We start from the raw sequence: 12492 nt of genomic DNA on the forward strand, positions 1-12492 counted from the left end.
CCCAACATTTTCCTCTATCTGTTTTATGGTCTTAGACCTAATGTTTAGATCTTTGATCCATTTTGAGTTAACTTTTGTATAGGGTGTGAGAGATGGGTCTTTTTTCATTCTTTTGCATATGGATATCCAGTTCTCTAGGCACCATTTATTGAAGAGACTGCTCTGTCCCAGGTGAGTTGGCTTGACTGCCTTATCAAAGATCAAATGTCCATAGATTAGAGGGTCTATATCTGAGCACTCTATTCGATTCCATTGGTCGATATATATCTATCTTTATGCCAATACCATGCTGTTTTGACCACTGTGGCTTCATAGTATGCCTTAAAGTCAGGCAGCGCGAGACCTCCAGCTTCGTTTTTTTTCCTCAAGATGTTTTTAGCAATTCGGGGCACCCTGCCCTTCCAGATAAATTTGCTTATTGGTTTTTCTATTTCTGAAAAATAAGTTGTTGGGATTTTGATTGGTATTGCATTGAATCTGTAAATCAATTTAGGTAGGATTGACATCTTAACTATATTTAGTCTTCCAATCCATGAACACGGTATGCCCTTCCATCTATTTAGGTCTTCTGTGATTTCTTTTAACAGTTTTTTGTAGTTTTCTTTATATAGGTTTTTTGTCTCTTTGGTTAAATTTATTCCTAGGTATTTTATTCTTTTAGTTGCGATTGTAAATGGGATTCGTTTCTTGATTTCCGCCTCAGCTTGCTCATTACTAGTGTATAGAAAAGCTACAGATTTTTGAATGTTGATCTTGTAGCCTGCTACTTTGCTGTACTCATTTATTAGCTCTAGTAATTTTGTTGTGGATTTTTCTGGGTTTTCTACATATAGTATCATATCGTCTGCAAACAGTGATAGTTTTACTTCTTCCTTTCCTATTTTGATGCCTTGTATTTCTTTTTCTTGCCTAATTGCTCTGGCTAGAACTTCCAACACAATGTTGAATAATAGTGGTGATAGTGGACATCCTTGTCTTGTTCCTGATCTTAGGGGGAAAGTTTTCAATTTTTCCCCATTGAGGATGATATTAGCTGTGGGTTTTTCATATATTCCCTCTATCATTTTAAGGAAGTTCCCTTGTATTCCTATCTTTTGAAGTGTTTTCAGCAGGAAAGGATGTTGAATCTTGTCGAATGCCTTCTCTGCATCAATTGAGATGATCATGTGATTTTTCTGCTTTGATTTGTTGATATGGTGTATTACATTAATTGATTCTCTTATGTTGAACCATCCTTGCATACCTGGGATGAATCCTACTTGGTCATGATGTATAATTCTTTTAATGTGTTGTTGGATACGATTTGCTAGAATTTTATTGAGGATTTTTGCATCTGTATTCATTAGAGAGATTGGTCTGTAGTTTTCTTTTTTTGTAATATCTTTGCCTGGTTTTGGTATGAGGGTGATGTTGGCTTCATAGAATGAATTAGGTAGTTTTCCCTCCACTTCGATTATGTTGAAGAGTTTGAGGAGAGTAGGTATCTAATTCTTTCTGGAATGTTTGATAGAATTCACATGTGAAGCCGTCTGGTCCTGGACTTTTCTTTTTAGGGAGCTTTTGAATAACTAATTCAATCTCTTTACTTGTGATTGGTTTGTTGAGGTCGTCTATTTCTTCTTGAGTCAAAGTTGGTTGTTCATGTCTTTCCAGGAACCTGTCCATTTCTTCTAAATTGTTGTATTTATTAGCGTAAAGTTGTTCATAGTATCCTGTTATTACCTCCTTTATTTCTGTGAGGTCAGTAGTTATGTCTCCTCTTTCATTTCTAATCTTATTTATTTGCATCCTCTCTCTTCTTCTTTTTGTCAATCTTGCTAAGGGCCCATCAATCTTGTTGATTTTCTCATAGAACCAACTTCTGGTCTTATTGATTTTCTCTATTGTTTTCATGTTTTCAATTTCATTTATTTCTGCTCTAACCTTTGTTATTTCTTTCCTTTTGCTTGCTTTGGGATTAGTTTGCTGTTCTTTCTCCAGTTCTTCCAAGTGGACAGTTAATTCCTGCATTTTTGCCTTTTCTTCTTTTCTGATAAAGGCATTTAGGGCAATAAATTTCCCTCTTAGCACTGGCTTTGCTGCGTCCCATAAGTTTTGATATGTTGTATCTTCATTTTCATTTGCCTCTAGGTATTTACTAATTTCTCTTGCAATTTCTTCTTTGACCCACTTGTTGTTTAAGAGTGTGTTGTTGAGCCTCCATGTATTTATGAATTTTCTGGCCCTCCACCTATTATTGATTTCCAACTTCATTCCTTTGTGATCCGAGAAAGTGTTGTGTATGATTTCAATATTTTTAAATTTGTTAAGACTTGCTTTGTGACCCAGCATATGGTCTATCTTTGAGAATGATCCATGAGCACTTGAAAAAAAGGTGTATCCTGCTGTTGTGGGATGTAATGTCCTATAAATGTCTGTTAAGTCAAGTTCATTTATAGTAATATTCAGGTTCTCTATTTCTTTATTGATCCTCTGTGTAGATGTTCTGTCCATTGATGAGAGTGGTGAATTGAAGTCTCCAACTATTATGGTATATGTGTCTATTTCCCTCTTCAGTGTTTGCAGTGTATTCCTCACGTATTTTGGGGCATTCTGGTTCGGTGCATAAATATTTATGATTGTTATGTCTTCTTGCTTAATTGTTCCTTTTAATAGTATATAGTGTCCTTCTTTGTCTCTTTTAACTGTTTTACATTTGAAGTCTAATTTGTTGGATATTAGTATAGCCACTCCTGCTCTTTTCTGGTTGTTGTTTGCATGAAATATCTTTTCCCAACCTTTCACTTTCAACCTATATTTATCTTTGGGTCTAAGATGTGTTTCCTGTAGACAGCATATAGAAGGATCCTGTTTTTTAATCCATTCTGCCAGTCTATGTCTTTTAATTGGGGAATTCAGTCCATTGACATTTAGAGTTATTACTGTTTGGATAATATTTTCCTCTACCATTTTGCCTTTTGTATTATATATATCATATCTGACTTTCCTTCTTTCTACACTTTTCTCCATGTCTCTCTCTTCTGTCTTTTTGTATCTGACTCTAGTGCTTCCTTTAGTATTTCTTGCAGAGCTGGTCTCTTGGTCACAAATTCTCTTAGTGACTTTTTGTCTGAGAATGTTTTAATTTCTCCCTCATTTTTGAAGGACAATTTTGCTGGATATAGGAGTCTTGGCTGGCAGTTTTTCTCTTTTAGTAACTTAAATATATCATCCCACTGTCTTCTAGCTTCCATGGTTTCTGCTGAGAAATCTACACATAGTCTTATTGGGTTTCCCTTGTATGTGACGGATTGTTTTTCTCTCGCTGCCTTCAAGATCCTCTCTTTCTCTTTGACCTCTGACATTCTAACTAGTAAGTGTCTTGGGGAACGCCTATTTGTGTCTAATCTCTTTGGGGTGCGCTGCACTTCTTGGATCTGTAATTTTAGGTCTTTCATAAGAGTTGGGAAATTTTCAGTGATAATTTCTTCCATTAGTTTTTCTCCTCCTTTTCCCTTCTCTTCTCCTTCTGGGATACCCACTACACGTATATTTGTACGGTTCACATTGTCCTTGAGTTCCCTGATACCTTGTTCAAATTTTTCCATTCTTTTCCGGATAGTTTCTGTTTCTTTTTGGAATTCAGATGTTTCATCCTCCAAATCACTAATTCTATCTTCTGTTTCTTTAAATCTGTCATTGTAGGTATCCATTGTTTTTTCCATCTTTTCTACTTTATCTTTCACTTCCATAAGTTCTGTGATTTGTTTTTTCAGTTTTTCTATTTCTTCTTTATGTTCAGCCCATGTCTTCTTCATGTCCTCCCTCAATTTATCGATTTCATTTTTGAAGAGGTTTTCCATTTCTGTTCGTATATTCAGCATTAGTTGTTTCAGCTCCTGTATCTCGTTTGAACTATTGGTTTCTTCGTTTGACTGGGCCATATGTTCAATTTTCTGAGCGTGATCCGTTATCTTCTGCTGGCGTCTGGGCATTTAGTCAGATTTCCCCGGGTGTTCGACCCCACAGCTTGAAAGATTTTTCTGCGCAATCTCTGGGTTCTGTTCTTCCTATCCTGCCCAGTAGGTGGCGCTCGTGGCACACGCCTGTCTGTGGGTTCCACCAGCGAAAGTTGCTGTGGGTCCCTCAACTCTGGAAAACTCTCGCCGTAGGGGAGGTTCGGCAACCTAAGCGTCTTGGAAGAATGCCAGCCGGCCCGGGGTTCCAAACGTGGGGAGGGTCGCCGGCCGTCGCAGCACAGGAGAGCGTCCGGCCAAATTAGCCAGTCGGCGCGGGGCACCAAGCGTGGCAGGAGGGCGCCAGCTGTCGCAGCCCGGGAGAGTATACTGTTCCCAGCCGACGGGGGAGTCACGTGTTTGGAAGGGATCCCCCGGTCACTGTTCTCCGCAGTCTGGGGGTTTCCGACCCAACTATCTCAGTTGTTCCGGGGGGCCTCGTGTGGTGGGGGCACCAGCCGCCGCGGCCTAAGGGGACCGCCTGTCCAATTCTACCAGCTGGCCCAGGAAGGTGGAAGGGAGGGACTCCGGTCGCTTGTCGTCCCACCCAGGAAAGCCCGTGCCCCTTGGTGATCTCACCGGAGCTGGTTCTCCCAGATAGTCAGCCGTTCCAGGATGGGGTCCGCTGTCCCTTTGATCTCCGTCGTGGCTCCGGGAGCTGCTCTGTATTATCTCCACTCCCCCAGTAGCTGTTCTGGAGGAGGAAAGGTGAGGGCGGCAAGGCTGTCGAGGCTGGTGGCGGAGGAGCACGGTGAAGGCGGGGGAAGAGGGCACCGTGGTGGTTGGAGAGCAGCCGGAGCAGGAGGGGGAAGAGAGGGGAGAGGGAGGTCGGGCGGCTCGGCTGCTGCGGGGCTTGGGCGCCGCGCGGCGGGCCGGCGGAGAAAGAGAGGGGAGAGGGAGGTCGGGCGGCTCGGCTGCTGCGGGGCTTGGGCGCCGCGCGGCGGGCCGGCGGAGAAAGAGAGGGGAGAGGGAGGTCGGGCGGCTCGGCTGCTGCGGGGCTTGGGCGCCGCGCGGCGGGCCGGCGGAGAAAGAGAGGGGAGAGTATCCTATATTCTTGACACTTCTTTTCAACATGAAAAAGTTAGAATGGGCATAGTCAAAAGATCCCTATAGATTGGATGTAGGATCAAAGGAGAAAGAGGAGTTATAACAGAGAGGATTGGATTTAACAAATGAGCATGACTGTTAATCATTATATTGATATTTCTTTTAGCTTCCTGTGTTTTGGTGCAGCTAGAAGGAAGAACTTAAAATTGTGGAGCTGTAACCCATACAAATTCTGAAATCTGTTCTATAACTACTTGTTACAACTTACTTTGAAATTTATTGCATTTTTGTATATATGTTATATTTCATATTAAAAACTGTTCAAAACTGTACTTTTGTTTTTGTACATATGTCATATTTCAACATAAAAACATTTAAAAAACTGTAGCTATCTATGCTTTCTATTCCTCTAGTGATCTAGTTTTTGTTTCCCCTACTGTCTTTTGGTTTCCCAAGAAACTCCTTTTTTATGTTAATGCAATTTTATCGATATATGTTATCCATTCGCATGCCATGTAATCACCCAAAGTGTACAATCAAGGGTTCACAGTATGATCAGCTAGTTGTACATTCATCATCACAATGGACTTTTTTTTCTTTTTTTGTGAAAAATAGCATATAGATAAAAAGGCAATAAATTTCAAAGCATACTGCAAGGATTACTTGTACAGATTTCAGAGTTTGGTATGGGTTACACTTCCACACTTTAATCCAAGCTAGCTGCTCCAAGATGCTTGAAGACTAAAAGAAATATCAGTATAATGATTTAACAATCAAACTCATTTGTTAAACCCTACCTTCTGTGTATAACTCCGCATTCACCTCTAATCTTTCTCCCACTCTTTAGGGGTATTTGGACTAGGCCCACTCTAACTTTTTCATTTTGGAAGGAGCTGTCAATAATATGGGATAGGGGGATGGAACTAGTTGATGTTCTGGAGAGGCTGCCCCTCTGCATTTCAGGTTTATCTGGTCTAGGGACCCATCTGAAAGTTGTAGGTTTCTGGAAAGTAACCCTAGTAAATGGAACCTTTGTAGAGTCTCCTATAATGCCCTGGGTATTCTTTAGGTTTGTCAGGAAGGGTTTTAGTTGGAGTTTGGCAAACTATGATAGGTAGCAATATCTAACTGAAGCTTGTGTAAGAATGGCCTCCAGAGTAGCCTCTCGACACTATTTGAACTCTCTCAACCACTTATAACTTATTTGTTACACTTATTTTCCTCCTTTTGGTCAGGATGGCATTGTCAATCGCATGGTGCCAGGGCCAGGCTCATCCCTGGGAATCATCTCCCATGCTACCAGGGAGACTTTCACCTCTGGATGTCATGTACCACACGGTGGGGAGGGCAATGATTTCACTTGCAGAGTTAGGCTTATAGAGAAAGTGGCCACATCTGAGCAACAAAAGAGGGCCTCTGGAAGTAAGTCTTAGGCATACCTATAGGTAGGCTAAGCTTCTCTTCTATATAAATATAGCTTCACAAGAGCAAGCCTCAGGATCAAGCTTAGCCTATTGATTTGGGTGTCCCTAATGTTTGACACAGTACCAGTGGTTTCCCCGGTAGTGAAGTTTAATAGTTCCTTTTAAAGGGACTTTGCCAATACTTTTTCATTAGCTGCTTAATATAATCTGGGATGTATCCAGGCATTACATTAAGCTATATAGGATTAAAGGTCCTCATTCTTATTCTGGGCTCCCTGTGTTTGGGTTGTTCAAATGATCTATCCAGAGAGGTTGAATTAGATTATGTGCTACAGAAGATTTAGGCTCTGGACAAAATAAACTTTCCTTCCTTTGGTCTCATAGAGTAAGTGCAGTTCTAAATTACAGACAATATCTTCCTTACAGGTATTCTGAATTACCTTAATCCTGACTTGATTGACTTACTGCTTATCTTTAAACACCAGGTTATACATACATAAAACAGGCTCTCAAAATCCAGAAATAACAATTACTGCTTTGAATTAAATGTGACTGCTATAAGAACTTACAATCTAGACCCCAATTTTCTTATAAGTATTTTCTAAATGAGTTCATACAATAATTTCTCTTTTGTTTCTGGCTTATTTATTTATTTTTCATGGACAGGCACCGGGAAATGAACCCGGGTCTCTGGCATGACAGGCAAGAACTCTGCCACTGTGCCACGGTCGCACGCCTTGTTTCTAGCTTATTTTGCCTCACCAAATGTCCCATAGGTTCATTTACAATATTGCATGCCTCACAACTTCATACAAAAACTTCATTTTTCTAACAGCACAATACCCAATCTAGCTTTAATATCCAAACTGTTGATCCACTTTGAGTTCATTTTTGTGTAGGGTGTTGTGGTGGTTATGTTCAGTTGTCAACTTGGCCAGGTGAAGGCACCTACTTCTATTACTGTGGACTATTGGGTACGTGAACCTCATCTGTTGCTGATTTACATCTGCAGTCGACTAGGAGGTGTGCCTGCTGCAATGAATGATGTTTGACGTAATTGGCTGTTGCTTAAATGAGAGAGTGCAACGTAGCACAGCCCAAGCAGCTCAGCATATCTCATCTCAGCACTCACAGCTCAGTCCAGGCCTTTGGAGATGCAGAAAGAAATCACCCTGGGGAAAGTTGTTGGAACCTAAAGGCCTGGAGAGAAGGCCAGCAGAGATCACCCTGTGCCTTCCCACATAAGAAAGAACCTCAGTTCAAAGTTAGCTGCCTTTCCTCTGAAGAACTAACAAAATAGTTCTTTTATTAAAAGTCAGTCCATCTCTAGTGTGTTGCATTCCCGGCAGCTAGCAAACTAAAACAGGTGTACTTTCATTCTCTTGGCTATTGATATACAGTTCTTCCATACTCACTTATTGAAAAGACTATTTTGCCCCAGTTCAGTCGATTTGGGGATCTTGTTGAAGATCAGTTGACCATAGATTGGGTGGTCTATGTCTGCATTCTCGATTCTATTCCATTGGTCAATGCTTCTGTCTTTGTGCCAGTACCATGCTGTTTTGACCACTATGGCTTTATAACAAGCTTTAAAATCAGGAAGTATTAATCCTACCAATTAGTTCATCTTTCATAGGATGCTTTTAGCTATTTGAGTTCTCATTCCCTTCCAGGTGAATTTGGTAACTAGTTTTTCCAAGCTTCAAAGTAGGTTGTTGGAATTTTGATTGGTACTGCATTGACTTTCTAGATCCATTTGGGCAGAATAGACATCTTAACTACATTTAATCTTCCTATCCTTGAGCAGGGAATCTCTTTCTTCCTATTTAAATCTTTGATTTCTTTTAGCAATGGTATGAAGTATTCTGTGTTCAGATCCTTTACATCTTAGTTAAGTTCATTCCTAGTTACTTGATTCTTTAAGTTATTATTTTGAATGGATTTTTTTTCTTTTAATTTTTCCTTAGTTAGGTCATCGCTTGTGTATAGAAATGTTACTGAGTTTTCATGCTAATTTTATATCCTGGCACCTTACTGAATCTCAGGATTCTCCAAGTATAATATCATGTCATCTGCAAATAATGAAGATTTTACTTTCTCCTTTCCAATTTGGATGTCTTTTATTTCTTTGTCCTTCCTGATTACTGTAGCTAGAACTTCTAGTACAATGTTGTATAACGATGGTGATAAAGGGCATCCTTGTTTCATTCTGTTCTTAGGGAGAAAGATTCCAGTCTCTCCCCGTTGAGTACTATGCTGGCTATGAGTTTTTCAAGTATGCCCTTTATCATATTGAGAAAGTTACCTTTGATTCTTACCTTTTGAAGTGTTTTTGTCAAAACAGGATGTTGAATTTTTGTCAAATGCTTTTTCAATATCAATTGAGATGATCGTGTGCTTTTTCCCTTTTAACTTGTTAATGTGCTGTATTATGTTAATTGATCTTTTTGTGTTGAACCATCTTTGTATTCCTGATATAGACCCACTTAGTCATAGTGTATAATTCTTTTAATGTGCTATTGAATTCAATTTTCTAATCTTTTGTTGAGAATTCTTGCATCTATGTTCATTAGGGAGATTGGCTTGTAGTTTTCCTTTCTTATATCATCATTACCCAGTCTTGGTATTAGAGTCATGTTAGCGTCATAAAATGAGTTAGGTAGTGTTCCTTTTTCCTCAATTTTTTTGGAAAGTTTGAGCAGGATTGGTGTTAGGTCTTTTTAGAATTTTTGATAAAATTCCACTGTGAAGCCATCTGGCCCTGGGCTTTTCTTTGTAAGGTTTTTTTTTTAAATTTGAAGAATAACATATATACAAAAAAGCAATAAATTTCAAAGCACACCAAAACAAGTAGTTATAGAACAGATTGAAGAGTTTGGTATGGGTTACAGTTACACAATTTTAGGTTTTTCCTTCTTGCTGTAAGAAGATTATTGATGACTCATTGAATCTCTTTACTTGTGATTGGTTTGTTGAGATCTATTTCTTCTTGAGTCAGTGTAGCTTGTTCGTGGGTTTCCAGGAATTTGTCCAGCTCCTCTGAGTTGTTGAGTTTCTTGGTGTATAGTTGTTCGTAGTATTCTCTTATGATTTTTTAAAAAATTTCTTCAAGGTCTGTGGTAATGACCCCCTCTCATTTCTGATTTTGTTTATTTGCATCCTCTCTCTTTTTCTTTGTCAGCCTTGCTAGTGGCCCACTGATTTTATTGATATTCTCAAAGAACCAACTTTTGGTTTTATTATTATTTCTATTGTTCTTTTGTTCTTCTATTCATATAACTCTGCTTTAATCCTTGTTATGTTTCTTCTTCTATTTGCTTTGGGGTTAGTTTGCTGTTCTTTCTCAAGTTCCTCCAGGTAAGCAGTTAAGTCCTCAATTTTTGCTCTTTCTTCTTGTTTAATATAGGCATTTAAGGCAATCAATTTCCCTCTTAGCACAGCCTTTGCCACCTCCCATAAGTTCTGATATGTTGTATTCTCATTTTCATTTGTCTCCAAATAGCTACCAATTTCTCTAGCAATTTCGTCTTTGACCCATTCATTGTTTAAGTGTGTGTTGTTTAATATCCATGTATTTGTGAAAGTTTTTGTTCTTTGGTGGGTATTGATTTCCAGCTTCATTCCATTGTGATCAGAGAAAATGCTTTGAATAATTTCAATGTTTTTAAATTTATAAAGACTTGTTTTGTGCCCCAGCATGTGATCTATCCTGGAGAGTATTCCATGAGCATTAGAGAAAAATGTATATCCTAGTGTTTTAGGGTATAGCAACCTGTATGTGTCTGTTAGGGATAATTCACTAATCAAATTGTTTTTATTCCCTATTTTGTTGTTGATCGTCTGTCTTGTTTTTCTATCTATAGAGGAGATTGGTGTATTGATGTCTTCTATTGTTATTGTTGAAACATCTATTACGCCCTTCAGTTTTGCCAACTGTCTCATGTACTTTGGAGCTCCTTGATTGGGAGCATAAACATTTATGATAGTTATTTCTTCTTGGTAAATTCTCCCTTTAATTAATATATAGTGTCTATAGTGTCTTTCTTTATCTCTTATGATGTCTTTACATTGAAAGTCTATTTTATCTGATATTAGTATCACTAATTCTGCTTTCTTTTGGTTACAGCTAGCATGGAACATCTTTTTCCATCCTCTCACTTTCAATCTGTTTGTATCCTTGTGTCCAGGATAAGTCTCTTGTAAACAGCTGTTCTATTTTGTTAGCTGCCGGAATCCAATATACCAGAGATGGGATGACTTTTAAAAAAGGGGAATTTAATAAGTTGCTAGTTTACAGTTCTAAGGCTGAGAAAATGTCCCAATTACAACAAGTCTATAGAAATGTCCAATCTAAGGCATCCAGGGAAAGATACCTTGGTTCAAGAAGGCCAATGAAGTTCAGAGTTTCCCTCTCAAGTGGAAGAACACATGGCAAACACAGCGTTATCTGCTAGCTTCTTCTCTCCTGGCTTCCAGTTTCATGAAGCTCCCTGGGAGGCATTTTCCTTCTTCATCTCCAGAGGTCACTGGCTCATGGATTCTCTGCTTTGTGGTGCTGCTCTCTTTGAATCTCTTTCTTTCTCCAAAATGTTTCCTCTTTTATAGGACTCCACTAAACCAATTAAGACCTACCCAAATGGGTGGAAACATGTTGTCACCTAATCCAGCTCGACAATCACTCTTGACTAAATCACATCATCTAGGGAGATGATCTGATTACAGTTTCAAACATACAGTATTGAATAGGGATTATTCTGCCTTTATGAAATGGGATTTAGATTAAAACAGGGCTTTTCTAGGGGGCATACTTCCTTTCAAACCAGCACATTCTACCCTCTGGCCCCTAAAAAAGACATGTTTTTCCCATATACAAAATACACTAATTTCATAACAATATCAGAAATCCATAAACCATTTCAGTAGCAATGCAAATGAAATACAAAGTTAGAAACAGTACAGACTCCTATCAAAGTTAATTACAGGCATGGTCTGTTCTAAGGCAAAATTCTCTGGCTCTGGACCTTTGTAAACTCATAACAAGTTATTTGCTGCCAGCATACAAATGAGGGATAGTCATGGGATACATATATGCATTTCCATAGGGAGGAAGGAACACAGAGGTCACTGGACCCATGCAGTTTCGAAAATCCACAGGGAAAAGACCATTAGATTTCAAAGTCCGAGAATCATTTATCTTCAGGGTTTCTGAAAGCAGCAGTCCCACCCTTTCCAAAGGCCTAAGCAGAGGTCTGCCTCTCTCCAAATGCAACCTTGGGGGGCATTGGGGCGACCACTTTTTTCTCGGCTCCACCCTCTCCAAATATCAGGGCTGTACCCAGGCTCTCTGCCATCTTTGGGACACATGCTCAACCCCACCATGTGGGGACAGCCAGGCTCTCCCCAAACCCCAAGGAATGTGCTTCACCCCCTCCAAGGCCTGAGGCAGCATGACTTTTCCACTGTAACAAGGTGGAAGGCCCATCCTCTGCCTCTGGGGCAAACTCACCCTCTCCACAGGCTTGGGTGGGTCCACTCTCCTGGCCTGAAGCTTCTTGACTTCAGACCTCAGCCTCCATGGTTTTGCCTCTGAAGTTATTTTTCCTCCAATGTGTCCCTTCTCTGAACCCCCCAGCCCAGACTGGCAGCGGCTCTGTTTATACAGGTCCCACAGAACTCAAGTTGGCTTTCTATGGAGTAGCCTTGGATCATGCCCATCAGACATAAGGAGTTTCCACAAACCCTTCCTGGAAAATCCATGTCCAATCCTAGCTTTCTTTGAAATGGCTGACTGGTTCAACATTTGGCCAAGACCTCCTGTGGGGCACTATTCTCTGGGGTCTCCCTTCCTGGAAGCCCATGTTTTTCCAGAACATCAATTTTTGGTTTCTTTGTACCCAAGCATTCAGTTCTCAGCTTATCTCTCTCCTGTCGCATTTCACTATAAGCTGCAAGGAGAAACCAGGCTGCACTTTCCACATTTAATTTGGAGATCTCTTCTGTTAAATATCCAAGTTCGTGGTTTTTAA

Source organism: Tamandua tetradactyla, chromosome 15 (genome assembly GCF_023851605.1).
Source record: "Tamandua tetradactyla isolate mTamTet1 chromosome 15, mTamTet1.pri, whole genome shotgun sequence".
NCBI lineage: Eukaryota > Metazoa > Chordata > Mammalia > Pilosa > Myrmecophagidae > Tamandua > Tamandua tetradactyla.